The sequence below is a fragment of the Culex pipiens genome, chromosome 2 (assembly GCF_016801865.2).
Source record: "Culex pipiens pallens isolate TS chromosome 2, TS_CPP_V2, whole genome shotgun sequence".
Classification (NCBI taxonomy): Eukaryota; Metazoa; Arthropoda; class Insecta; order Diptera; family Culicidae; genus Culex; species Culex pipiens.
This window is the reverse complement of record NC_068938.1, coordinates 83936767-83964408: the sequence shown is the minus strand read 5'-3', so window position 1 is coordinate 83964408 and position 27642 is coordinate 83936767. Positions and strand designations below refer to the sequence as shown.

Here is a 27642-nt window from a genome sequence, read left to right as displayed (position 1 = left end):
TGGCGCGTCGAAAAACGCAGTTTTTTTTTTCAAAAAATCATATCTCGGAAACGTACGGTTCGACATCGCCAATTTTTTGATATGTTATGTGAAATTTTCCGAGGAATCCGATAAAAATATTTTCAGACATAGGCTCTTTGGTCCAGACACGGTCAAAACGCCATTTTAAGTTTTCATACGACTTTTTCAATAGTTAAGCTAGATTTTTGGAACTTTTTACTATTTTTCCCAAATAGCCAAACTCATCACCTTTCTTTTGCGTCTAAGACAGCTAAAATCGGATGAAATGGCGCGGAGATATGATTTTTAGAAAAAAGTGGTTTTTGCGAAAAATGACGAAAATTGCCATTTTTTGAACCACCCTAGCACGATGTAGGCCACCCTAATGGCCAAACAAAAAAATACGGGTCTAATTATTTTGGCCAAGGAACCCCCTGAAAAATTTTGAGCCCGATCGGAGAACTTTTTTTTTGGTTTAGGCTCTTTTCAAATGGAATTGCTGTATTATTACAGTTTTATAAAAAAGCAAAACAATCAAAAAGGTTATGTGTGGTGAGCAGTGATGTCAACCATCGCGGCGCTCATTTTTGGTTCGCGGCATATTTTTCGGTTGTAGTGCTTTTCAGTTACGGAATTCGACAAAATCGTGTTCGAAGCACTTGTAGAACTCACCAACAGCAACATTTCTTCAAAACATTGTATAGCTTTAAAATTCATACGCAAAAAGTTACAAGAAGATTTCAGACCTCAGGACCAATGGTTCGCGATGCTTTCGTTTGCCTAACGCATTTTTGGTTGTAACTTTTTTGTATTCATCAAAAACATTAGTATGTTCAGCAAAGTTGTAAGATTTGGTGTGTTCTACAAGTCCTTAATACACAACTTTGTCAAATTCCGTAACTAAAAAGCACTATAAACAAAAAATGTGCCGCGAACCAAAAATGAGCGTCGTGATGGTTGACATCACTGGTGGTGAGTCACCCAAATCCTTTTATACGCAAATGGACCGACGTTTTGCTTCCCCATCCGATAGAAGACCAGGAGGATAAGGCGGGAATCGAAACCGCGCCCCTTATCAACTTAGGGATCGGCAGCTGAAGCCGCTAACCACCGCGCCACGAGGGCCTCCCAGTTTTATACCTAAGTCAAACTTGAACTTTTCATCAACATTTCCAAAAATATTTGATGAATATTTTGACCATATTAACTAGTTTCACCACGAGTTTCACTTACTTTGAAACGTGTGAAAAAAATTTCAATTAGAAAGATTTTTGAACAACATATTTGTATCGTAAATTAGGATAAAAAGAATAGAACATTAGTTTAATACTAACAAAAAACAAAAACAGATCAGCTTTTAATGTTTAAAATAAGGTTTAATTTTGAAAAAGTTTAAAATCATTGTACAGATGGTCAACGGGCCATTTTACTAGATCATTCAAAAAGGGTTCGCGGGCCACAAAATATCACCTCGCGGGTCACATTCGGAATGCATTGAAACATCACAAGCGTTAAAGCGGCCAGGCCTACTGCGTAAAGCCGTATCGCAGAGATGACTCGTAATTGGGTTGAGTTTGAGCACTGAGTGTTCGAACAACAAAACAATTCTGAATCGACAGAGGAGGAAGAAGCGTGGGGACACACCACCATACGCTCCGAGATTTGGTTGTATTCGTTGGGAGCACCATGCTAAGAAGGTTTGGTACTCCGGGACCCCCTCTGGGATGGGACATTTTATTTCCACGAATGCCCTGGACTCTATTTGCCGTGGTTATAGCGCCACAACTCGTTCGAATTGCAAATTTAACACTAAAATGATTTAAACTCTTGAAAGAAAAATTATATAGGTTAAGATAATGTTAGTTACTATTTAAATTACCGTAAACTGGGGTGACTTTGATAGCCCGGGATGACATTGATAGAAATTTGATTTGGCCGCTAATTTTAATACATGAGCTTTTCTCTCAGATTTCGGTCATTCGATTTTTTTTGTATTTTTTAATCCGACTGAAACTATTTTGGTGCCTTCGGTATGCCCAAAGAAGCCATTTTGATGTATGAAAATTCAAAAACCTGTATCTTTTGAAGGAATTTTTTGATCGAATTGGTGTCTTGGGCAAAGTTGTAGGTATGGATATGGACTACACTGAAAAAAAAAAAATGATGCACGGTAAAAAAAATTTGGTGATTTTTATTTAACTTTTTGTCACTAAAACTTGATTTGCAAAAAAACACTATTTTTAATTTTTTTTATTTTTTGATATGTTTTAGAGGACATCAAATGCCAACTTTTCAGAAATTTCCAGGTTGTGCAAAAAATCTTTGAGCGAGTTATGAATTTTTGAATCAATACTGATTTTTTCAAAAAATTGAAATATTGGTAGCAAAAAAAAATCAACTTAATTTTTCGATGTAAAATCAAATTTGCAATCAAAATGTACTTCAGTAAAATTTTGATAAAGTGCACCGTTTTCAAGTTAAATCCATTTTTAGGTGACTTTTTTGAAAATAGTCGCAGTTTTTCATTTTTTAAAATAAGTGTGCACTTATTTCACGACTGTTTCATATTTTAACATTGAAAATCGGACCATTAGTTGCTGAGATATCGGCATTGCAAAATGGTGTGTTGTTTGGGTTGGACTTAGAAAACATTAATTTTCCTGTTTTTAAACCTTTGCATGGCAATATCTCAGCAACTAAGGGTCGTATCAACAAAGTTCAAAAAAGCAAAATAAAGAGAATTTTCTCAGCTTTTCAAAAATATTTTTTTCAAAAGTGGGCAAACATGTGCACTAATTTTAAAAAATGAAAAACTGTGACTATTTTCAAAAAAGTCACCTAAAAATGGATTCAACTTGAAAACGGTGCACTTTATCAAAATTTCACTAAAGTACTTTTAGATTGCAAATTTGATTTTACATCGAAAAATGAAGTTGAAAATTTTTGCGACCAATATTTCGAGTTTTTGACAAAATCAGTATTGATTCAAAAATTCATAACTCGCCCAAAGATTTTTTGCACAACCTGAAAATTTCTGAAAAGTTGGCATTTGATGTCCTCTAAAACATATATAAAAAAATAGTGTTTTTTTGCAAATCAAGTTTTATTGACAAAAAGTTAAATAAAAAATCACAAAATTTTTTTACCGTGCTAATCTAATCTAATCTAACACAAACGCAGCCAGTCCGATGAAAGCATGCTGGAAAGTCTTGTGATTAGATTACGCCCCAAGCACTTTTCTTGTCATTATTAATAATTGCAGTACATCCGAGAACACCCAAAAATGCATTGCAAAAATTAAAGCGGCCAGCCCTACTACGTTGTGTTTACCGCAGAGAGGATTCTGAGAACACATTTCACAGAATCTACAGGGGAGGAAGGATGCGTGGACATACCGTACCAAACGCTCCTGTTTACAGTTTCATATGTGTTTTGTATAATGTGTCAAGTGTAAAATATAGTGTGGTTATATAATCAATTAAATATAATAATGCAATATAATGTTCATTTAATAAAATCCCATCACCTATATATAATAACCACTCACCCAAGCACACTAACAGCGACACAAAAGAAATGAAAATGAGCATGCAAAAACAAGACAGCGCGTCCCCGTGATCAGCGCACTAATCTCACCAATTTTTTTTACCGTGCATCTTTTTTTTCAGTGAAGTCCATATCCATACCTACAACTTTGCCCAAGACACTAAATCGGTCAAAAAAATCCTTCAAAAGATACAGATTTTTGAATTTTCATACATCATTTTTGTATGGCCAGCTGCCAAATTTGTATGGAAAATTATATGGACAAACTAATGATGCAAAATGGCTTCTTTGGGCATACCGAAGGCACCAAAAAAGTTTCAGTCGGATTAAAAAATACAATAATTAAAATTTAAGAAAAAAGACCGATTTTGTAGAGAATTGCTCACAACCAATGTAACAGTCACATTTTTGCATATATGTTCGATAATAAGCTATCCCTTAATGCTTACATAATCAAAATTCTCAAAAATGTTTAGATATTTATTTAACGGGCATTTTAAAAACCTATCAAAGTCACTCCGGGCTATCAAAGTCACCCCAGTTTACGGTACCAAACTTTAACTTAACTGAATATGGATTGTTCAGTTTGTGTTCAGCGAAAATTTTTATATCAATGACACACAAAAAACTCAAAACCCAACAAAATAGAAGTCAGATTAAATGTAATTGTTCAAATTATACGAATGCATTAAACATCAACATTATTATTTTTCAGATGTGGTACATACATCAACCCCCTCATTGCGAGGATGCATAAAATTGCACATTTAAGTGCTTAGAAAATCGCAGCTTCAGCAGCAAATACCACTCTTTATCCCTCCGGGAGGGTCTAACCCAAAACATCAGCAACGGCAGCAGCAGCAACGTGCATGAAATCCAGCAATCAAAATGCACTTTTTGCGCTGGAACTCTCAAATGTTGCATGTCGTGCATCTTTCGGCCTAATTTCTTGGTTCGCTTTTGGCTTCTGCTGCAGCCTTCCAATTTCTCAAGGGGAATAAGGATTCAGAGTGGAGGTAGGATGCTTTGCAATCAACGGTGTCTTTTTCCTCTGCTTTTTCCAAATGGTCTAAGGTGTGGCGCCTAAAGGGATAAAAACCAGAAAAAGGAGCGTTTTCCTTCATGTGAGCATGATAATTTGGTTCGGAGGTTTTGTCGACTAAACGACAAAGCGCTTTTCCAATTGTTGGTAAATGTGCACTGTACCGCGATGAAAAACGGGTTAAAGTCGTACGGGCTAATGACGCCCCGCGAAAACGCCTGAAACTATGTGGCGCATGGACAACGAGCGTCTACACGCGTGCGCATCGAGCGTTTAAGCGCGTGTGGCTGAACCGGTTTTTAGTTGAACTGAACCGGTAATGATGATCGTTGTTTAGTGACGAATGAAAGTTTTTATTTCAGTTGAATTTATGTATGTTGTGTCTTATGATTTTTTGAACTCTAAACCGAGTAATCATATCATGTCTATTTTGATCATTGACTTAATTCGAGCATTTCTGGTAATACAATTCACATGTGAAGGACGCAAATTCAGTTGGTGGCCAGGTGAATATCCCCGTACTGGCTCCTAATGACAGGACATTAAGGGTGTGTAACCAACAACATTGTCTGATGGCATAGCCAAAGACAAAAGTCCTGAAATGATCACTTGCACTTCCCAAATACACCATGAAGAGTGGGAGATTAAGTTCCGATTCGAGTGAGCAGATGAAACGCAAGGCTGTGGTCTGAGGCAAGGCATTAGGGATCACCTGGGAGGAGAAAAAAAAGTCAGGCTTTCGAGTTACATTAGGATAATTACTACTTTCCAGCATTACTGGTGGCTCTTCGCAAAGGGCTGATGTCTTTCGCCGTTGAAGGCCCAACACTTGCACTTTTGGTCGGTGCTTCTCCGGCAGAAGGTTAAATCGTCCTCCGGGTGCAGATCAATCAGTCACACACAAAAAATGACGTGTGTCGGTTCATTCTTTGATTCCTTGCACCCCATAAATCGAGTGACTCAAATTTCAACATCAGCATTTTAAAGGGCCTTATTTCGAAATTTTAGCTGGGAAGACATTTCTTTATACCCTTACCAAATATTACCTCCGATTAGTTCTAAGCCACAGCCAACTCGAATGAACTCCGCGACGTTGGATCTAAACAGTCGAAATTATAAATTTATCGCGGCGAGTAATCGTGCCCTGAAAGCTGTGTCTAATTGGAAGATTTCCGGGCGGGAGTTTTTTTTTGCTTTCCATTCAGGGCAGTTTTTTTTCTCTTTCTATATTTTTGCCAGTTGACTGATGCACTTTGAGACGAATGAGTCGGTCGGACGGAAATGGGAAGGACGACCTCTATTAAAGCGTTACGATATGGAAGCTGCAGCCGTGTCGGGTGGCAGGTGAAAATGGCCTGTGGGTTCTCGGGTAATTTGTTTGGCAGCGTTGAAGCTAAGCTGACAATGTTTTGTTTCAGTTTGAGGTAATTATTTTTTCATTGTATTGAATCTTTACTTTTAAGCAGATCTTCTCGTATAATGATTTTTTTTTGTTTTTTAAATGTTTTTATTTGGTTTACATACATGTGAATCGACAAAAATGCTAGAGGAACTTTTTATAAATCTGTTTTCAGCACATTAAAATATATATTTTCATCGATTAACAAAACAAATTTAAAGACATTTCTGGAGTTTTTTTGAAAAGGTCCAAAAAACCAAGTTTCCAGTTTTGCTTTTTAGGTGTCTGAGTCAGGGGTACTAAAAATCACCCAAAAAGCAAAAACTGAACATTTGGTTTATTAGACATTTTCAAAAAAAAAAAATCTTGATTTGGGTGTATCATTGCCGAGATATCTGCCCATGTTCGCATAAATGTCCCATATGCAAAAACAGGAAGCTGAGAAAAACGTATTTGATTTTTGTCCCACACATAAGGCTACGTGTTAAGTTTTCACGAAAAAAACTGGATTTCCTCCTGATTTCTAGAACAAAGTACTGGATGTTATAGGCTCTTTTGAAAGAGCACACGATTTTGAACCAAACTACATCAATAACTCAAAAGTGATGAAAATGCATATGGGACATTTATGCGATCATGGGCAGTATAGCTATTTGAAGTTAGCAGTTTCAGTAATGAATTATGTTCCATCAGTGCGAGCGGATGGTTGTGTTTGTTTACAAAGTGAAAAAACAGGATTGTGTAGAGTCCGATTTGCGATGCCTTTCCGTTGGGTCGCTAGATTTTTCGTGTCCGTCGCGGCGTGCAACAACAACAAAACCCTATCATACCATTTCATCTCGATAAGCATCCTAACTCGTCATTCGCAAAGTTAATCAGTACCTCACTAAACATCGATCATTTAAAGCTCTTGAAATCATCTCAAGTTAAAAATTACACTGTTTAACCCTTCAGTTTTAATTACAAATGAATTTGGTTCTATTTTTCCACATCCGGCTGTCTAAGACTAAACCATTTCTTTTAAAATTTAACAACCAATAAACGGGAAATGTCTCATCCGCAGCATCCGATTGCTTGCCTTGAGAATAATACATAATACCGTTCAACAAACACTAAGATTGTGGGTCGCATCATCATCTTCTATGATGAATCCTGGTGAGATCCAAGGTGAGGTGGATTAAATTCTAATTGATTTTTTTTCCAATATTATTGAACTGGTAAGGTTTAAAGACTCATAGGAAAAAGTTTTTTCAGGGGTGATTTAAATATAGGTTGGAATTTCAATTCCGGGATGCATACAATCGTCAACATTTTTTCCGATTTTGAGCAACATTGTTGTCGATTTTGTCTGCCATGTCTGCCTGTGTGGATCAATCGGATCGCGCACTGGACTCACAATCCAGAGCTCGCCGGTTCGAATCCCGAGGCAGACGCAAAAATTCTAAGTGTAAATATAGGTATTCGGTGCCCTCTCCCCGTGCCATATCTCACACATAGGAGACCCGGGAGGCGGAGTCTTGTCGCAAATAGACCGATACACGCCTGTGGATCCGTTGACGAAACCGCAAGGTTTAAGAGGGCCATATTATAAGGTGTTTCGTCGATTCTGTTTTTTTGTTGCCGAATTTGAAAACATTTGCAGCGATATCAAAATTTGTTTTGTCGATTTTGGAAAAATAAAAATACATGCAAACTTCTTATGATTATACATCAAAATTGTTGTTTTTGTCTGCTCTACTTTGTAGAACATTGTAACACTCTGAAAAGTAACCCTGCAAAGTTACAAATACACGTAAATCCAAAATGATTTTTTTTGTTCTTAGTGAAACAATTATTGCAGATTCGAAAAGTACATTAAATTTCCCAAAAAATGACGTGTCTCGCGATTTTTGACAGTTGACTAACGGGAAGTGGCAGCGATTTTAAAACTATTTTGATCTTTTTTTAATGAATAATACGTTTTTTCGGAATTTTGAATACGTCATCAAATCGAGCGTCAAAATTACACATAAGTCCCTTTGATACCAAATTTCTATCTCTTCAGGGTTTCGAGCTACAAATCACTGAAAAACGTGTGTTAGTAAAAAATCAGAAAAATTATAGGGGTCGTACCGTCCCACCGTCACGAGATATCGGAAAATGGTTCACGGATTCGTGATCAGGGACTTAAATTACCCCTAAGGACAAAGTTTTACGCAAATCAAAAAGGGGTCGGGGCAACTTTTTCCGATTTCGTGTGAGTTGGCGGAGAACTACCCTTGTGTTGGTCACAGATATAAAAATTAATTTAACTAGACGATAAAATATAATGAATGGTTTAATAATTAATAATTATGAGCACAATATTTTTTAAAGATCTGAATATTTGTAAATGTTTTTCAGGTGTGCTTCAGAATGTAAATTTTTGAAAATGTATACATTATGAAACTTTTCTAACAGTTTAATGTGAAAAATCTAAAATAAAATGATCACACAACAAGAATGATAGGTTCGACATTCGGACACTTTTGATTCAAATTTTAGAATATTTTTTTTTGGTTTTTCAATCATCAACTTTGACTTTAATGTTAAGTTAATAAATTCTTTAAGTCTCAAATGAGTCGTTATCAATGATAAAAGTGAAAATTTTCGTATAATATCAACTCATTATGCTTGACTATAGGCTATAGACTATAGAGTATAGGTAGCTTCAACGTTGTCCCTCTTTAATAATTTTGCAAAGAATTATCCAAATAATTGTAAAAAGTAAACAGTTTGTACATTGCATTTAAAAACACTTTCCATTATTTGTTTTCAATATCAAGACTAATTTGTTTCACTGGTGCTTGAGAAGCATTTGAAAAGTTTGAGTGATTTTTTTCATATTTTTAATAAACTCATATTCTTTATCTGTTGGCATTTTTTTTATTAGCATTGGCATTTTTTATCGCTTGAAAATAAAAATTGATTATATGGATGAAAACCAATTCCACCTGACAAGAATCTCAACACCATGGCAGCCATCTATTTCCAGTCCCTTTGTACAATTCACTGTGGGTAAGAAAAAGAAAAGGATTTGGAAGACGAGAATTGTTGATACTCCACTTTTTTAAGGGGATAAGGGAAATGTCCCCAAATGAGTTTCGCTTGGAGTTGGACGGGTTGTCACAGGTAAATGGCCTAGGGTACGTTCTAAGCAAGATCAATGGCATAATGTGATTAAGGGGAATTTTTATATTTTCAATACAAGCAACCGAATGCTTTCTACAACAAATTTACCAAATTGACATAAAACTTGACAAAGAGTTGAGTCTAAATTAGAGGTGCAACAAGATGTGGTATTCGGATTCCGAAGCGTCTGGAGATGCGAATCATGCCGTTAAATGTGATGGAAATGGATTCGATGAACTTAAACTATTTTAAATATTAATTGATAATGTTGGCCTGACAATGGAAAAGCTTATTTTTCTATGATATATTGTTCGATTCTAAATGGCTTAGAAAGTTTGTTTTTTTTTTCATTCACCACAGTTCATCACATTGTTTAATGTTGTTGTTTGATTTTGTTTTTTTTAAATAATATGATTGAGTATTGGAACCAAAATCAAATGAATACTATATTTGTCTGTATCTTGAATCTTGTATTTTTCAAGAAGCTCAATCTACGATGCCTTGCATTTTTGTGAGTTTTCAGATTTGCAAATCCTCTAACTCAGTTGTTCAATTGTGAAGTTTGAAAGCCTTTATCCGGTTCAAGTTACGGATTCAGCCGCTTCTCATATCCAACCATGGTTGAAAATTCACAGTTTAAACCTGACCTGACATCACTCTACCTACCCTCACTTTTCTATCTCATACATGCTTTAGACAAGAGCAGCTCAACATAACCCAGAACGGAAGGTGTGATTTTCCCAGTTTCACACTTGATCGAGCATTTAACAGTTGTTGATTTTTCTCTCCCTCACTTTTCCGTTGCAGATCTCTTCACGCTCAGCTGCTGCCGTCACGAGCAGAGTGAGACGACACGCTCTCCAGCTACCTGAACGAGCACGAGCGAGCTCACACTACCAGCTCATATCGAGTTGGAGAGCGTGAGCGAGCCAGCAACAGTCACTCTTCGCCGGGAGGAGTGGCCTCAAGCTGCTCACCAGTAACTGTGGGTCGGAGCAGAGCAACCCTGCCGTCGGAAGCATGAAGGGACGTGAAGAGGAGTAAAGAGAGGAACTTGAGGAGAATGCATAACCAGCACGCGACACGGCTTTGGGCTGTGCTCTTCTCGGGCTCGCGCGCGCAACCGGAGCTGGAAACGTTTCATTTTCCGGATGAGAAGCAGGGTCACGAGCGGCGAGCGCACGCTTCTTCTGTGGACGACCACCTGCCCCCTTCTGGCCCCGACCGATCTTCCGTTGCCTATTTCGTGTTTCACTCTGCCTTTTACTGCCCCGGAAATTGCTTGCTCGAGGGTGATTGGGAACAAAGTGGGTGGTAAACAGTTTGTAGCCATGAATCTATAGGGCGATAGAGACACACTGTGGACAGTGGTCGACGGTGGGAAAATTGTTTTGAATTGCTCATTATTATTAGATAATTAGAATTTTGTTATAGCATTTACTTACTGTTATCAGTATAGGTTTTTGTAAAGATGAACAAAATATTTTGTATGAGCGCAATTGAGACAAAGAGAAAGTTATAAATTTCACAAAGCAGTTGTAGAAAGTACTTTTCAGTACTGTTATATTTGGCGATGACAAATAGCCCGTTTCATCATTGGAGGATGGCAGGAAAAGTAATTACCGTCATCTGGGGCGAATTCGTGACATATGGGGTGATTTGGGACAGCTATTGAATCTTGTAACTGGACAATATTAGGATATTTTAGACTAATTTCGGATAGATCAGACACAGATCAACCAAAACAGTGCACCGTTTTCCAAATTTTAAGCTTTTAAGTGCTCTGAAAACTGCAGTTCTGATTCTCTCTAGCAACTGATCAAATCAAATAGATGGAATTTTTTGTAAAGAACATCAAAGTACTTTTAAAAAAATAAACACGTGGTTGACTGTCAATAAGTAGCTATATTGTTATTGATGGATCAATTAAAGTTTATCTTATATTAAAAAAAAACAAAATATATCTGCTACTTGAACATAAATATTGTAAGAAACTATTAAAAAAAATCATCAATTTACTACCGGTATCACTGTCCACTTCAGATGACACACCGACCGCAGGCCTACCGTCAATCGTCAGCAAAGCCCAACCGACCGGCCAACGGGGAAGAAAATTTCACCTATCTTGAACATGGCATCTTTCTTTCCCGCTTGGGTTGATGGGCCCAGAAGTTGCGATGTGAGTGATGGCCGTCGACGTCGTCGGATCAGAGCTTAAGAGCTGAAACCGCACATCCCTTCCGAAAGTCCCGGTCCCCGCGGGTTGGAAGGGTTTGGCGAGGGCAGTTTTGTGTCATTGTCTGGTGGCGGTCGTTAAATTAATTAGGAAAGGGGGCTTTTGAGGTTAAGCCCGCCAAAACGGGGACGACAGAAGGGGAAATGGTTTGGCACTGGTGGTGGTGTGCCTTAGAAAATTGATTGTTCGGATGTTGGGAAGAGATAAGACATTTTCCCGAGTGCCTTTAGGGGAGGGAAAATTGAAAGCAAACCTGGGGGAAGGGGGGTTCGAGGGAAGAAGGAAGGAAGACATATATAATAGCTTCATTTGCGATGGCATGGCATGACACTGTGGAAAAGCGTACCCGATAAGCCATTTTGTGGGGCACGTGGTTCCAGGTTCGTGAAAGGGATGGAAACATTTTCAAAGGGAGTGAGTTAATAAGTGCCAGTAGAGGGTTTCCATTTGTGTGAGATGAGGGAAAACATTATATAGAAAATAAAAGACTTAGATAAATTGGTACTTGTTTTATTTCTAGAGAGTGAACATTTTATTTGTTATGATATACATCAAAGATCCAAGCTTTTAGTTGTTTAATTGAGAAATACATAAATCTCAATGATTATCCTGCCCATGTTGGTCAATCGGACCGCGCACTTGACTCACAATCAAGAGGTCGCCGGTTCGAATCTCGCGGCGGGTGCTCTAATTGTAAATATGAGTACCCGGAGCCTTCGCTCCGTGACGTATTCAAACATTTAAAAGCCCAGGGTGGCTAAGTCCTTGTAGTTAAAAGGAAGACACAGAGCTGTGTTCTCGTATGCGATAATCATTGAACGACGAATTTGACTTTTTAGCGGTCGGCCACTATGACCGCTAAGGAGTCAACTTCGTCGTTTAATGGGTTACATACATGTAAATCGGCAAAAATGTCAGAGGTTGATTGAGCACAAATTTGAACTTTTTTTTTAATATGTTTTCAGGGAATTAAAAAATAAATTTTCATATACTAACAAAACAAATTTGAAGCCATTTGGTTGTACCGTTGCCGAGTTATAGCTATTTGAAGTTATAGCAGTTTAAAAAAACGGGTGCCACGATATCTCAACACTGCTCTGACCAAATCGGCTCAAAATTTTGGTGAAGACTAGTCAAAATATTCCCGTGTGCATGATGAAGGCCGATTTTCGAAAAGTTTATTAAAAAAAAAGATAAAAATACTTTTATGTTTTTCATATAAAAAATCGTCAGTATTTGATTTTTGTATTTTTTAAAAAAGCAAAATTTAAAAATCGGGCTTCGTCATGCACACAGGATATGTCTTGAGAGTCTTCACCTCAAATTTCAGCCAATTTGGTTCATCCCATCTCGAGATATCGTGGCACCGGTAAATCAACTCGGTGTTTTGAGAAAAACGCTCACAAAGTTTGACAGTCCGCTTTGCGCATGGCAAAATTTTGATCTTAAATCGTCTCTTATTCAGTTTAATCATGTAATATCTTCATAAAACTTTCAGGAGTGATTGAAAATCATCTTTTTAGTGGATTGAATAAATTTTCTGTAACATGAAATTTTGTGATTTTCTACATGTATGTAACCCCTTAATGATTTTCACATACGAGAACACAGCTCTTCTAAAGCATATTTATAATTGTGTGAATAGCTTACCTAAATTTATGTGTCACTTCGGAACATTAGCTGAATATTGACCCTCTAGGTATTACAGTTAAATTTCTTTTCATCTTGACGAAGTTGAGATGAAAAGGAATTTCCTGATCGATTTTGTATCATCGGAAAAGTTTTATGTTATGAAGACTTGTTAGAAGTCTTCCCTCGGATGAGGAAGTAAAATGTCGGTCCCGGCCTTGGTTGTTGTTAGGCCGTTAAGTCATTCCAGGTGTAGGAGTCGTCTCCATGCCATAAGTACAAACAACACACCAAACCAAGCCTACTCCGGTGGAATCGCTGGCGGCGGTTGGACTCGCAATCCAAAGGTCGTCAGTTCAAACACTGGAGTGGAAGGTTCCTTGGAGTAGAAAGAGGTTTGGGTGCTCTCCCCATTCAAGCCTTCGGACTCCTAGGTTCGAGCAGAAACTTGCAATAGAGACCACGAAAGACCCGGGGGTCGTTAATGTGGATGGTTTGATTTTTTGATTTTTTGAATAGAATAGACTATCGAAAAAAAATTCAACTGGAATGATGGGCTTACAGATATAAGTTAATTACATTGCTCATAACTGAAAAATCAAGTCTGTGATATAGAAATTGTTAAAAACAACCAAAAAACTATTTTTTCATCATTTTTATTTTTAAAATCGCTGTAACTTGACAAGGAGACTTTTGTGTAAAATGGTCTGGGGAATTGATTCCCGTATTCGGTTTTTCATAATTTTGACGTTTAGAGCACTTTAAAAAATCAGTTTCAGTAAATGGTTTTTGTATTTTTTTAGGTGAGTTGCTCCATCCTGCATTTTTTGTGAGTCTTTTTGTAACATCTTAGGCTTTGAACTTAAAAAAATCGTGGGCTCACCTTCAAATTTGACTTTTGAACTTAAAAATCAAAAAATCTCATACAAGTCGCGTCAAATTTCCTACAAGTTTGTCTTTGACAACATTTTGATACGATGCAACGGCTTCGAGATACAGCAATATTTAAATTACGAAATACAAAAATATTTAAAACACTTCGCCCTTATGTTGTAGTTTCAATATAATTGATTTTTTTTGGATTTTTTTTTGTTTAAGGTGAAGCCGTTTTACGAATTTGTGCACCAAAATGAATCAGTATGTGTAATCATTGATTAATGACGATTTCCATAACTTTACAAGGAATGGGATAATTGATACCAAAAAGTACGGAAAAAAGGAAAAAAATAGTGAACACCCGTTCATGAAATTGGGAACCATGAACAAAGTGTTCAAATGCCATGGTACGATTTTCAAAAACGTACCATGAAATTTGAACACTTTGTTCGTGGTTCCCAATTTCATGGACGGGTATTCTCGATTTTGGGAACTCTTTTTTCTCCGTGCATGTAGGGTAATATTCTGAACACCGTCTGTCTGGACCGTCTGGGATCGAACCCAAGCCGACTGGGTGAGAGGCAACCACGCTTACCCCTACACCACGTTTCCCGGCGTTAAATGTATGTAAACTATATCCGGATCCATCATCCGACCCATCGTTGACAACATGGAAGATCTGGAACTTTGCCATAAGTTATGATCACTTAAGTGATATTTGTGATCACTTAAGTGATTTTTTATACCGGATCTTAAACAATAGAAGAAATTTTTGTTCAAACCCATCATATCACCCATTGTTGGGAAGGCACCAACCACATAGGTGGATTAAGTAAGTTTTTATTAGTCCAATTTTTTAATTGGACTTATAAATAAAACACATTATGTCATTAAAAAATAAACCTGTGAAAAGTCGTTATTTCTTGTTTTCAATAAAAAAATGGCAAACACAATTCGAGCAACAAAATAATCTAATCAAAGATTTTCGATTGCTGTAGCAATTACGATTCATTCAAAACATGATTTTTAATGACAACAGTCCTACATAACCATTTAAAAATCTCCAGTTGACCACCCCCTTTCCTTACAACCGATAGACAACCAAGTGAGGAGACTCACAGAAAAATGGAGCAAAACGACGACGTTGATAGCCAAAAAAGGGTGAACACAAACAAATTGAAAAACTCCCATGAAGCGCAGCACATACCGCGAAGCAAGCAGAAAAGAAGCATCACGCATATTGGGCTCGTCTTCTCTCTACCACCCTTTTCTAGTCCGATCTGCCACGCCATGCGATGCCGTTCCATTCCATGGTTGGTGCCATTAACACCAACCCCTTTCTCCAACGGTAGGGTGAGATGCCCTATAGCATGCAGAAAGCCGTCACACGTTGCGCCCTCTTCCACACACTGCTGCTGCTTGTCCTGTCATGCTCCCAAGCCCATCGAGTTGTCTCGTTTTCTCATCCCACTTTTCTCGTGCTCTCTCACTCGTTTACGCTTAGTCCTAGCCTACCAGGCACGCTCTTTTTTCTGCTGTTGAGTCCAACCACGACGACGACGAACGTTCCACGTTTGGTGCCTCTTCTTCGCTCGCAGCCGGCCTTGCCTTCAGTCGAGATTGTGAGACGGAGCGTTTTGGGTTCCTTTTGCTCGTGTGCTCTCTTTGCGTCACGCGCGCGATTTGTTGTTGTTGTGCTGAAGCGCCACGACGTGAGGTTCCGCTACCGGGACTTGGGTCGTCACACTGTGGATTGATACGGACGCGCGCGCGGACAGGCAGTGTGCCACACCGGAATTTCGGAATTCGGAAGTGTGTTTGACGAGTTGAGGTTCATTCTGTGACGGTTATAAAAGATTCACTCGAGTGAAGGAAGATAAAAGTGATAGTGAACCGAGTTGTGCAAATTGTTCCAGACTTCATTATCATGAGGATTAAGGTTAAGCTGAAGAGGGTTTGAAGGATAAAAACAGCTGATATATACATTGTGAGAAACTACCTGAACTAGTTTGATTGTGCAACGGAACAAATTTAGTGATTTGGAAGTGATAACAAACTTATAGATTGATCGTGGACAGGAGGTACGTTACTTTGAGTCAAAAACAAAACAAAGAAGGAAAAGCAGGTTTTAGTTTATAAGTTTTGGCATATTTGTTTTTTTTATATTTCATTAAGTCTCTGTTCTTCAGAATTTTATAAGGTATACTAACCCAAAAGTGACAAGTTTTATTTCTTGACTTGAATATGTTTTAATTAATGTCATTTTTTTGAACACTGGAACAAAACTTCCTATGATCTGGGATTTGAACCCCGATCTATCGCTTACGAGGCGGAAGCGTTACCATTGGGCTACGTTGCTCGGTCAAGTTGAAAAAAGGAAAAAAAAAACGAAATACTATTTTTCCATGACATTAAAATTTTCTCCTAACATTAATTTACCAGTATTTTATAGGAATCGAGAAAATATATATTTATTTGTATGAAATGTTTCAAACAAATGTTTTAAAGTCCTTTGGATATTTGTTTTGCTCTAAAAATATGTATATTATTTTTTTTTAAGATTTTGAAACATTGTATATTTCGTATTGTATGTCAGTTGTCATAAAATTTGGTCTCAAATAATAAATTATGTGCTTGGTTTTTTTTCGTGAGACAGTGCTGCGATACGATTTTTGTATGCCTTTAAATTATGTTTAACATTGAAAATCTTTCAATCAGTTTTTTAGCACTTCATCAAGACACATCGTTAAAAATATGATTAATAACATAATCATAATCCCATTCTTCAATCCGAATTTCCCGGCATAAGAAAAATCAATAAAACTGGCTCATTAAAAGAAATTTTTAAAATTGTATGGTTTTTTTTTCTTGTTTTATTTTACACTCTAAGAGAAAAAAAGTTCAACCGAAATTTCGATTGTCCGAAGTTTGTTCATCTGAAGGTTTTTAGGAACTTCGGATAATCGAATGATGGACAAATAATTTGTTTTGTTCAAAATGTGTATTTTTTATTTGTGCGATTTTTTCGGAATTCCAAAAATTAATCTTATTTGTTTTTTTTATTCCAATATTTTGTGAGCTCCTTCATTTTTACCAATAAAGCCAATTTGTGTCATTGGTTCATCCATACAAGGTACCATACAATTTTGACCATTGGCCATACAAAAATGGTTCGTCGATACCGTCAGTGGGGGTGACATTGGGTCTGGGGGGTGAGATTGGGTCAAAGTGATTTTTTACGGATTTTACCATTTCTCAGATTCTTTTCAATGAAACTGAATTCTGTTAAAAGGGTTGTGTAGGGGACATCTTAAGATGACTTCGCTGAAAAAAAATCGTTCCTAGAACATATCCTGTTATTTTGGCAGATGTCTAAAGTTGGGGTACGTTTTTGGCCAAAAATGACCTCTCGAAAAATCATTTTTCTAATATTTTTGTTAGAATTGCTCGAAAACTACCCAAGTGTTTGAAAATCTCCACTTCAAACATTGTAGCGTGTCAATACGATTCCCTCGAACAAGAAACGCTGTTGGATGACTTGTTTTTACCATATCTTTGTATTTCAGCATCATTTTAGTTTCATTTGACCCAATGTCACCCCCTCTAAGGGGTGAGATTGGGTCAATTTTCAAACAATTGGCATTTAAGGTAGTGTTCATCAAAATCGACCATATTTTGGGAAAATGTTAGTAAACTATCTAAGAACAAATCTACGTTAAAAGATTTTCGATGTTATTTAAATTGTTTTTGTTACTAAGAAATTTCGAGAGGTGTTTCGTTTTTTGACCCATAGTCACCCCCACTGACGGTATTCGACGAACCTGTATCTTTTAAAGGAATTTTCTGATCGATTTAGCGTCTTGGGATAAGTTGTAGGTACAAATGAGATTTATTTGGATTGTTTCAGGAAAAGGCACATGGAAATAAAAATATGACGATTTTTATAATTTACTTTTTCCATGAATTTCTCTAAATCCATATTATTATAATTAAATAATGGCATCAGTAGTGCGGTGCTTGTGGGGACGCGCAGTCCTATTTTTTCCTGTTATTTTCCGTCTATTTCGCTCGAATTCTTTTTTTTTAGACAAGCAAGTCGTATTGCTGGATTAAGTCCTTTCCATATCATCGAGGATCGGAAGGTACGTCAACGAACATGTTTTAAGGCTTATGATATAAAATCATTTTAATGAATGAAGCCCTTCCTACATCCCCGTTGATCGGAAGGCACGCCGACGAAGAATTTCTGGAGAATCGCGGTCGAATTAATACTATATTAAAATCTCTAGATAGCTATCTTTCCGCAGCCGGCTGCCTAAGATTTTTAAAATTTCAACCGATAAACAAATTGCTCATGGTCGCATCACCTACCACAGTGAATCCTGACCTCATACCCATCTTACTAACCCCTCAAAACTCATGTGATACTTTGTCGGAGACGCAGCCGATTTAGCGGTCCCATCACTCAAGTATTGGACTAACATTCCCATCCACTTCCCCGTGTCTTACCACTGGTTGTGGCCGGCGTCGGTATTGATCAGCACGATAGGGACCCTTGAAAATTGCGAAGGGGTGATGATTGGTTACTACTTTTCATCTATGGTCCACGGAGCAATGTTTAAGGGTCCTGGTCAATAACGAAGTAGCAGCTACGGGTAGACACCAATGCTATGCTATGCTATGAATTTCTCTAAATCCATATTATTTTTTTCTATTTCGAAGGTTATTTTTAGCTTTTTTACTAAGAAGATTTACTCGATTCTTTAAGCACCCGCAAACTCTGTTCGCAACTTTGAATTAATCATCTGTAGAAAGGTAGTCCAGCTTACGTTAGAAACGTTGCATAAGTAATTCTTAAATGATTTAAATGAAAAAAAGGAAAAATATTATTTCATTTTTGAAATTTTTAAGGTTTCAAGGGACAAAACCCGCAACTTTTGAGCCATAGAGAAGTACGAAATGTTGTCTTCAAGCTGGGATTCTTAAAAATAGGGAAATTATAGAACTTTTATTGAAAGTTTTGTTAACATAAGTTAACATAAAGTTCTTTTAAGAAATTTTGATAAAGTGCGCCTATTTCGAAAAAATCCCTTTCAAGTTTTATTTTAACAAAAATGACAGTTATTATTTTTGGCCTTCCTCACCTTACTGAGGAAAGGCTATGAAATCACTCAAAAAATAAACTTTTTAATTTGACCTCGTAGACCCACCTTCACATATACATATCGACTCAGAATCATGTTCTGAGCAAATGTCTGTGTGGATGTGTGTAGGTAGGGTGGACAAAAAATTGTCACTCGATTATCTCCGGGCTGGATGAACGGATTTTTACCGTATTAGTCTCATTCGATCCGTCTTGGGGTCCCAAAGGTCTCTATTAAAAATCAGTAAGTTTAGTTAAGTACCGCAAAAGTTATGCTAAAAAAAGAATTTTGTGTATGTAAACAACTAATTTTGCAAAACTTTTGATAGAATCTTGCTTGCTCACTTCTTATTGAACTATTTATCACTCGAGTTCAGTCGAAAACGCTTTTAATTAGCTTTAATTCAATGTCAAAGTTCTGACCTGCAAACATTAGAGGCACGCTGGAATTAGATGTTGTTCCCCTACTTTAGGGAATGAATAAAAAAAATCATTCGATAGTACTCGTAGTTTTGAAGATACTAAAATTTCTGCAACAAAAATCTGGACAGTACTTTAGGGAATGAATAAAAATATAATTCGATAGTACCCGTAGTTTTGAAGATACTAAAATTTCTGCAACAAACATCTGGGTGCAAAAGCTCTGGTTGATGTGTACCGTTAAAAAGACCTTTCTGATGATCCCAAAACATAGAAGATCTGAAAATCCAATCAAAAGTTATTAGCACTTAAGTGTTATTTATACACTTTTTGGAAGCCGTTTCTCAGATATTTCAATGAAAATTATGTCCGGGTCCCTTATGCGACCCGTCCTTATTTAGATAATTGAATGACCTTTCAAATGAGTCTGAAAAATCGAAGATCTGACAACCCTATCAAAAGTTATTAGCACTTAAGTGTTATTTATACACTTTTTGGAGGCCGTATCTCAGATATTGTGATAGAAATATTGTCTGAATCTTCCATGTGAACTTTCGTTAGATAGGTTTTTTATCAGACCTTGCCGAAGGTCTGCGAACCCTATCAAAAGAAATCAGTAATAAAATTGATTTGTTAAACATGTTAAGGGGGAATGTTGCTATTTTTACTGAATCTATTGACTTATGAATGTGAGAAAGGCACCAACCACCTAGAGGTGGATTAAGTAACGTTTTACATATAGTGCCCATGAGTCAAATAATTTTTCAGCAAGTTTGGAATATTTCCTATAAATTTGTCTTAAAGATTGAACCTCTAGTTGCCGATATTTCCAAAAGAAACAGAAAAATTGAAGTTTTTTTAATTCTCACCAAACAGACCCCTTTTTATAGTGCCAATATATAAGTAACTAATAATCCAATTTCCAATTTTAAAAAATGAAAAATTCATGATATTTTCATGAAAAATATTTCGAACATTTGAAATTCAAGATTTAAGATTTGAAAGCCTAAAGTCATAGCCCTATTCCAGGGCAGAGATATTCCATTTTTTTCATTTTCCTGACATACATGATATGGTTGGTATCAAATTTTTGCCACTGAATTCGAATCTGTATCAAATTTCTCGAAAACAGTGATTATTTGGAGCTATGGCAGTTTGAAATGTTACTTGTGGAAATTAGAATTTAGTTAAATTGCTTGAGAATAAGTTATCAAGTTTTGTTCCTTATTAATTCATAATTTATTCACGGAATTGTTTATGGAAACTGTCTTTACACGTTCCAATTGTATCTTTAATATCGAAAAATCTCATTTGTAACAAAGCAGGGGCTTGAGAAATTATTTTTGAAAATTAGTATGAAAACATAATAATTGTTTTGTTATTTGTTGATGGTTTCTTAATATTTATAGATCATTTCAATACATATTGCAATGTATTGGGACTAATTACAAATTTACACATTATTCTATTAGATTTCAGTAAGTTTTTTTTCCAAAATTATCATTTCTAACATATTGCTTTAAAAACTCCTTATTGATACCCCTTACATTACGGGATTTAATTTAATTTTTCGATTATGCTGACAGCTCTGAAAAAACGAATTCAGACTTCCAATTCAACTCTAGTAACTCTTGATACGATAAGTAAGTATGTGAAGAATCAAACGGCCTTGAAAAACATAATTGTAAAAGAAAAAGATTATTTCAAATGCTGTTCAAAAAACAAACCTCGCTAAATATTCTTAAAACTAAAACAAAATAAACCAATTCAATCAGCAACACTTAATCCTACCTTCGCCCCGTTCTTCATCTGGTTTCGCTCACTGACCACGAGTCTACCTCACCGTCGCCGCCGCCACGGATCAATTTGCATAATTATGTACGTACGGTGTAAACTACCCTTGTATTATGCTAATCCAGACATAATACTTTTTAACCTTTTTTTTGTTGGTGTGGTTTCGGGTGGTTTTTCGCCGATTTTTGGCTGCGCACGTACTCGCGTCGGTCGGTGCATTTGCATGTGGCCAACTACAAACACAGAGGAAAATTGTTTTCTCAACTTTTAGAACTCTCCGGTGTGCGGAAAACGGAGATTAACACCGCCGGCAAAACTTGGCCGTCTGGCGTGCGGTGGCGAATCGTGTTTGGCCAACGGTCAAGCGGCAAGTAACGCGTATTAGCTTCGGTGTTTTCGACCAATTTTTAGCGAGAAAAGATAATTTTATGAAGTTGCATCCTTTCGTGGAAGTGAGTAATGGTTGAGTTATAGTTTTATATTGTTAGTTTAATTTGTCATTCTACTGTCATTCTATACCGCAAAACTTATCCAAAATGTTCTAACAGTATTGATATGGTAAAAAAATAAAAAAAAGTATACATATCAAAATTACGATCCATGGATAGAACATTCGGATGAAAAAAGTGTTTTACAATGCATTATACACCTGTCCAGTTGTTTTGTAATCACTCGTTTCCATAATATCTATGTATTGATGAGTTTTATTTTTGCAAAACTTTGAAAAATATTTGCAATGGCTGGATTCTTGAAAATATTGTTTTTCATTTTTTTTTTTGCATTGACTATAAACTAGTTAAAGCCCATTGTATTTATTGTATTTTAAATCAAATTGGACACTTAAGACTTTTTGAATGTTTTGAATTTTGGGGCCACAGATCGGAGAATACTGCATAATTGTTAAAAGTGAATGTAGAGAGTTGGACCTGAAACATGTTTTTCTTTATATAATCAAGTGTATTTAAAAAAAACAATAATAATTCTTATTGTGATCTTGAATTAGTTAAACTAACAAAGATACTCCTTTTCAAGCAGCATTACGGACACATACCGCGCCACGTGAAGTTCAAGCGATTCGCGCAAAATGTCTAACCCCGCACCACAACCAGCCGCCACATCTCCGTGGTATGCTAATTTAATTCGCAATTTTATTAGCCTAAGGCTTGTGAACATTTTATCGCCACTAAACGATCTTGAAAATTGTGAGAAATTGCAGATCCGTTTGAAATTAAGCCCAACACTCGGGCCCAGGCTTGGCGCTGAGAATTGTGCGGATTCGGCGTTAATTAGTGAACGTTTTTGCCCCCGATTTTCCCGTGTTTCGTGTTTGAACTAGGGTAATAGAAACAACGCTGAAAAAACAGGGAACATTACCAACTACTTGTTTTTGTTTGTGCTGCAAACTCTCGCATCTCGCAGTTGGTAGGTGTACTTAAACTTTACAGTATCCCAACGGTTGCCATAATTTGTAACACTCTCTTTCTCGTCCGAGGGAGGAAATTAAAATAAATTAGACGGCTGAATGAAATCGGACGCATAAGCTACCGAAACCCTTTTTTCCAGCAGGTCGGATCAACGGTCATCAACGGTGCGGATCTCTGTACCTAACTCGCGTCGTGACTTCACCTGGGTATCTCTCCTGATTTTTCTCCGAATCTAGCGGAAATATGAAATTTCATTCAACTCCACGAGAAGGCCGTAAAAATGGTCACTACTACTGCTGCTGCTGCTGCTACTGAGGAACATCCCGGTCGTCCCAAATCGGGCTCCCAAAATCAAGTCGCGGCTCGTCCCTCCTTTTTTCGTGAGCTTTGCTTGACGGACGATCGTCAACAACATCACGCGGCAGCAAACATTAATTTTATGAATGAAAATAAACCTGAAAGAGCGTTTTGTTGACTCTGTCTTGCCGAGCGAAGAAGACAACGACGACGACGGCGACAACGTCAAAACCAGGAGACGAAAAAACAATTAAAAGAGTTGGAATTGAACGCGCAGAGTTGTCCTCCCCTAGTGCGGGATTTTCGAAACCTTTAACACGGGAACTACCAAGGTGGACAGTCTAATTCAGGATTTTTTTCTGTTCGCGGTCGATTTTTGTTATGTTTGGCGGTTAACCACGGTCCATACAAAAAAAAGGATTTTGGATTTTGAATTTGACCTTTTTTCGAGATTTTTCATTTTGTTATTTTAGTTTTGATGAAACTTTTAAAAAAAGCCATTTTGCATCATTAGTTTCTCCATACAAAGTTCTAAGAGGAAATGTTAAATATTTAATTAAAAAAGTCTAGGCATAGTGATTTTTCACGCTAAAAAATTCAATTTTCATGGGGACCACAATCCGAAAACACAAAATTTTAATGAAATTTCACGGAGCTTGGAATACGCTTATAAAATTTTAGGTTAAACTACTGGAAAAAATTTTGTATACTTAATTATAAATAGATCATCCATGCTAAGTGATTTTGCACGGGAACTCAAATCCAATCGTGGAAATTTCAGGGTACTAAGAAAAAAACTTCTATACTTCTGAAAAGGGCTTTTTTAAGCTTTAATTCGATCATGAATTAACCAAGTTTGAATCTTTAATTTTCTTTTGGACTTCAACCGTGAAAATGAAATGGTAGTTAAAAAACAAAGAAACAAAACCATTAATTAAATTTGCATTAGTCTAAGTGCAATCTTACTTTCAACATTTTTAACATGTCGACGTCGTCGTGCTATCTTGTCGCACCCGCCATTTTGACGTTCCGAGAAAAACGCGTTTTAATGTTTGACCTTGAATATACAAAAACGAGCGCACGCAATGTAAACAATAACAAACACGTTTTGTTTGGCTGACCATTCTGTGCATTGTCTCGAAGTTTGGTTGAAGTTGGTTGCTGGAGTCCCGAGTTATAATTACAAATGTTTACGGTAGTCTAGCTTGTACGTGCGACAAACGCATCCTGACTTTCCTGGCTTTCCCTTCAAAGGCCTTTTGTCGCACTTAGGGGAAGGTGGGGCAAGACGACCATATGGGGCAAGAGGAACAATCGCTCGTACGGCTGTAATTTTTACAATTTTGATTGTTTCCAGTATGAGGAATTGATGCTAGCAATGCAATTAGTTGATTCTACTACCACATAGCCGCCAAAACGACGTAAACGCCACGGGGCATAAGATTGAATGAAGTTTTTTCAAAACCTTTGTTTTCTTATAATATTTGGAAAGTACAAATTAAGGCTTAGGGTTCGTTTCAAGGCTCATTTTATCAAAATGCTATTTTTCCTAAATCAGTAATATCCCTACCAATGACTTGCACCTATTATAAAGTATGATTTAACTTTTGATTATTTTTGTTGAGAGCTTTTAAAAAATCTTGTTCAGGTGGGGCAAGTGTACCATATGGATTTTTAGTATGGAAAAAATTACGAATTGCTGCAACAACATATTTTAATGGGAAATTAATACAGAAAAATACTTAAAAACTGATAAACAACTGTAAAAAAAATTGTCCATACAAAATATAGTGATATTATGAAAATTTACTATTTACCATCTAAGTAATAATTTAGTTTCGTAAAAACGATAAATTTTTTAGTAAAATATTATTATGTAATCTAAAAATGAAAGAACCGTTTCAAATACATTCTAATCTGATGTATCTAAGTGATAACAGTTCAACTGATAGCAAATTAACATGTTTTTTCATGCATTGTTCCTCTTGCCCCAACGGGTTGTTCGTCTTGCCCCACTAGTTGAATGAAACGATCGGAAAATTAAAAATTTTAAAATCATTTTTTTACATTAAAAAATCAGATTTTTTCAAAACTTGTTCTATCAAAGTCTTAGTAAAGACTTGGAATAAGATGATCATAAAAAAATCCGACAGATTTTTCAACTTTTTAATGGGTTATAACGAGCCTTTTCTTAGCTTGTTACACTTGCCCCACTTTCCCCTACATCAATTTTCATGGAGTGACAAGATAGCACGACAAGATTGAAACTACTTTCATATGTAAAGTGACAAAAATGCACGGAGTTTTTTCGGTTTTTGTTGAATATCTCAAGATTGAAATCGAATTTTGGGGATCTGTGAAGGTCAAAAGGTGAGGCATTGTGAGCTGCACAAAATGGCGTTCTTAACTCAATTTGGCCCAAAATGCACGTACGACAAGTTAGCACGATGGCGACGATGTGAAGATACCGAATATAAAGTGTGTGTTTTTTTATGTTCAATTACTTTTTCCTTTAATAAGGTATTCAAAATTCTTTTGAAATGTTTTAACAACTCTGTTTCAATAATTGAGGTCCATTTTTAAATATATGAGTTAAATTTAAGATATCAAAAAGTATATTTCAAGTTTTCAAGATATTTCCTGGATGGATAAAGTATTTGGTGTATTTGGTAATTTCACAAGATTTCGCCGAAATTATTTAATTTCACGCGGTCCACGAAATCGTGAAAATACACTAACCCTCAGGCAGAGCCGTACCTAGGGTCCATGGCGCCCTTGGCGAAGCATCAATTTGGCGCCCCTCCAAATTTTTCATCATTTTGATATGTTTACTTAAATTTTCAGCGATTGCTTCAAAGAGTTTTAATAATATAATGGTAATTGATTGAATAAATATAACAGCTAAATAATCCAACCACAATTTAATTCTTTGAAGAATATTCAAATTAATGTTTTATTATTTTTAAACCATTACAATCGATTTAAATCTTTCCAATACAGATAGGTTGTAACGAAAAGGTGCTTTAGGATTAATGTTGACTGAAAATAGCAGAGTGTTGTTTTATCGTTTTAAACAGAATTTGATCTGACCTAGCTAAAATTTCATTGTATCAGCATTTTCCTGCATTCCTGAAAAAATAGTTTAACTGATTAGAAAATGGACTCCTTTTCAAATTTGTTTTTGGATGGATTCCTTTTGAAACTATTTTTTTTTCAATTTATTTTTGAAAAAAATATTTCTCTTCTCTGTGACTGTGTTTTTTGATTGATATAAAATTCCTAAAATTTGTTTTTTGAAAATTCATAGCTTCAAACAAAGGCAAATTCGACATCTAAAGTTTCTTAAAATTTTGTATAAAAACCATTACACTCAAATAGAGGGTGACGAGCGGGAATTCCCGGGAAATCGACCATTTTTGGACCTCTCGATTCCCGGGAAATTTGGTCGAAGCAAAATTATATAAACAAATAAAAAAAAATTGAAAATTCGAAATTGTTCAGAACATTGGGTGTTCAATGTAAGATGTTCAAGTTCGAATGAACCAATGCTTCTCTTATCTTCTAATTCAGAAAGTGTAAATTTTAACTTATTAAAAATTCCAATAACTATAATTGGGAAAACTTAAAATCATGTGGACTCCAAAATTAACCTTAAAGCATACTTATCAGTTAGCCTGGAAAACTGGAAATCTTTGTAAAGACCGCCAAATGTGAACATTCGGGTTTTCCGGATCACTATTTCTTCAATGCATATTTACAGTTTTAAAAAAGAAAAAAAAATATTAAAATTGTTGTTTTGAGTCGCTATTTATTATATTATAAAAATCCCGATACTGTGAAATTATATATTAGCTATTTTGTTATTTCACAAAAATCTAAAAACAAGTTCATACAACAAGTTGTATTGCAGATTCAGAAAAAAATCAAGAAGTAGATAATAGTTCCCAAAAATAATGAGGCTACTAATTAACGTTTCATTAAATAAGCATGAATAAATCGTAACTGAATTCATTGAAAAGAAACACATTTATAACTTTTCTTTATACATTACTGGCACTATTGGCATAGTTATAAACACTACCAGGTCCCGGGAATTCCCGGGAAATTTCCAAATTCAACTCTCGATTCCCGGGAAATTGAAAATCTCGAGAATAGTCACCCTCTACACACAAAGCTTTTAGAACCGTTTGTGTAAATGTGAAAATTTAGGCGAAATTACACTGGATAGCCCAACACATGGAATCCATGAAATAAAAAAAAAATGTATGTGAAAGATAAGCAACTTTATCCATTCCATTAAAACATAACAAAACAAAAATTTTCAAGGAAAATGTTACTAACATTCTTCAAATTATTGACCCTAGAAGCAAAATTAAGTGGAACTTTGTGTTTTACCAAAAAATATTGCTGTTTTTGGAGTTGGAATTTTGCTTTGGTTTAAAATCTAATGGGTCCGCGATAATGGTGTTTCTGCAAATCAAAATTATACAAGAAATTGTATAATATTTTACTTTTACGACTAAAAAGTTGGTGGGCATGCCAATCTATGCAACTTTGTCGAAGACACCCAAATTTTACTTTTTCACTCTTGCTACAAGCAATTAAATACAAGCAGCAGAATATAATATATTTAGAGCAATTTATGTGCTCTTAAAAAACCAACATTTTTATGTTGAAAAAAAAAAT

General features: G+C 36.1%; 1 protein-coding gene across 2 annotated transcripts in view; it reads left to right on the top strand.

The window, feature by feature from the left end:
• Positions 1-27642, top strand: part of LOC120426261 (paired box pox-neuro protein) — a 166901-nt gene that overhangs the window by 23110 nt on the left and 116149 nt on the right. Inside the window, exon 1 of one of the 2 annotated variants that reach the window (XM_052707942.1) lies at positions 15487-15959. The exons of the other annotated variant lie outside the window; for it this stretch is intronic. The gene's annotated coding sequence lies outside the window, so the exon portion shown is untranslated. Of the gene's footprint in view, positions 1-15486; positions 15960-27642 lie in introns of those variants that run through there. 2 annotated transcript variants of the gene reach the window in all.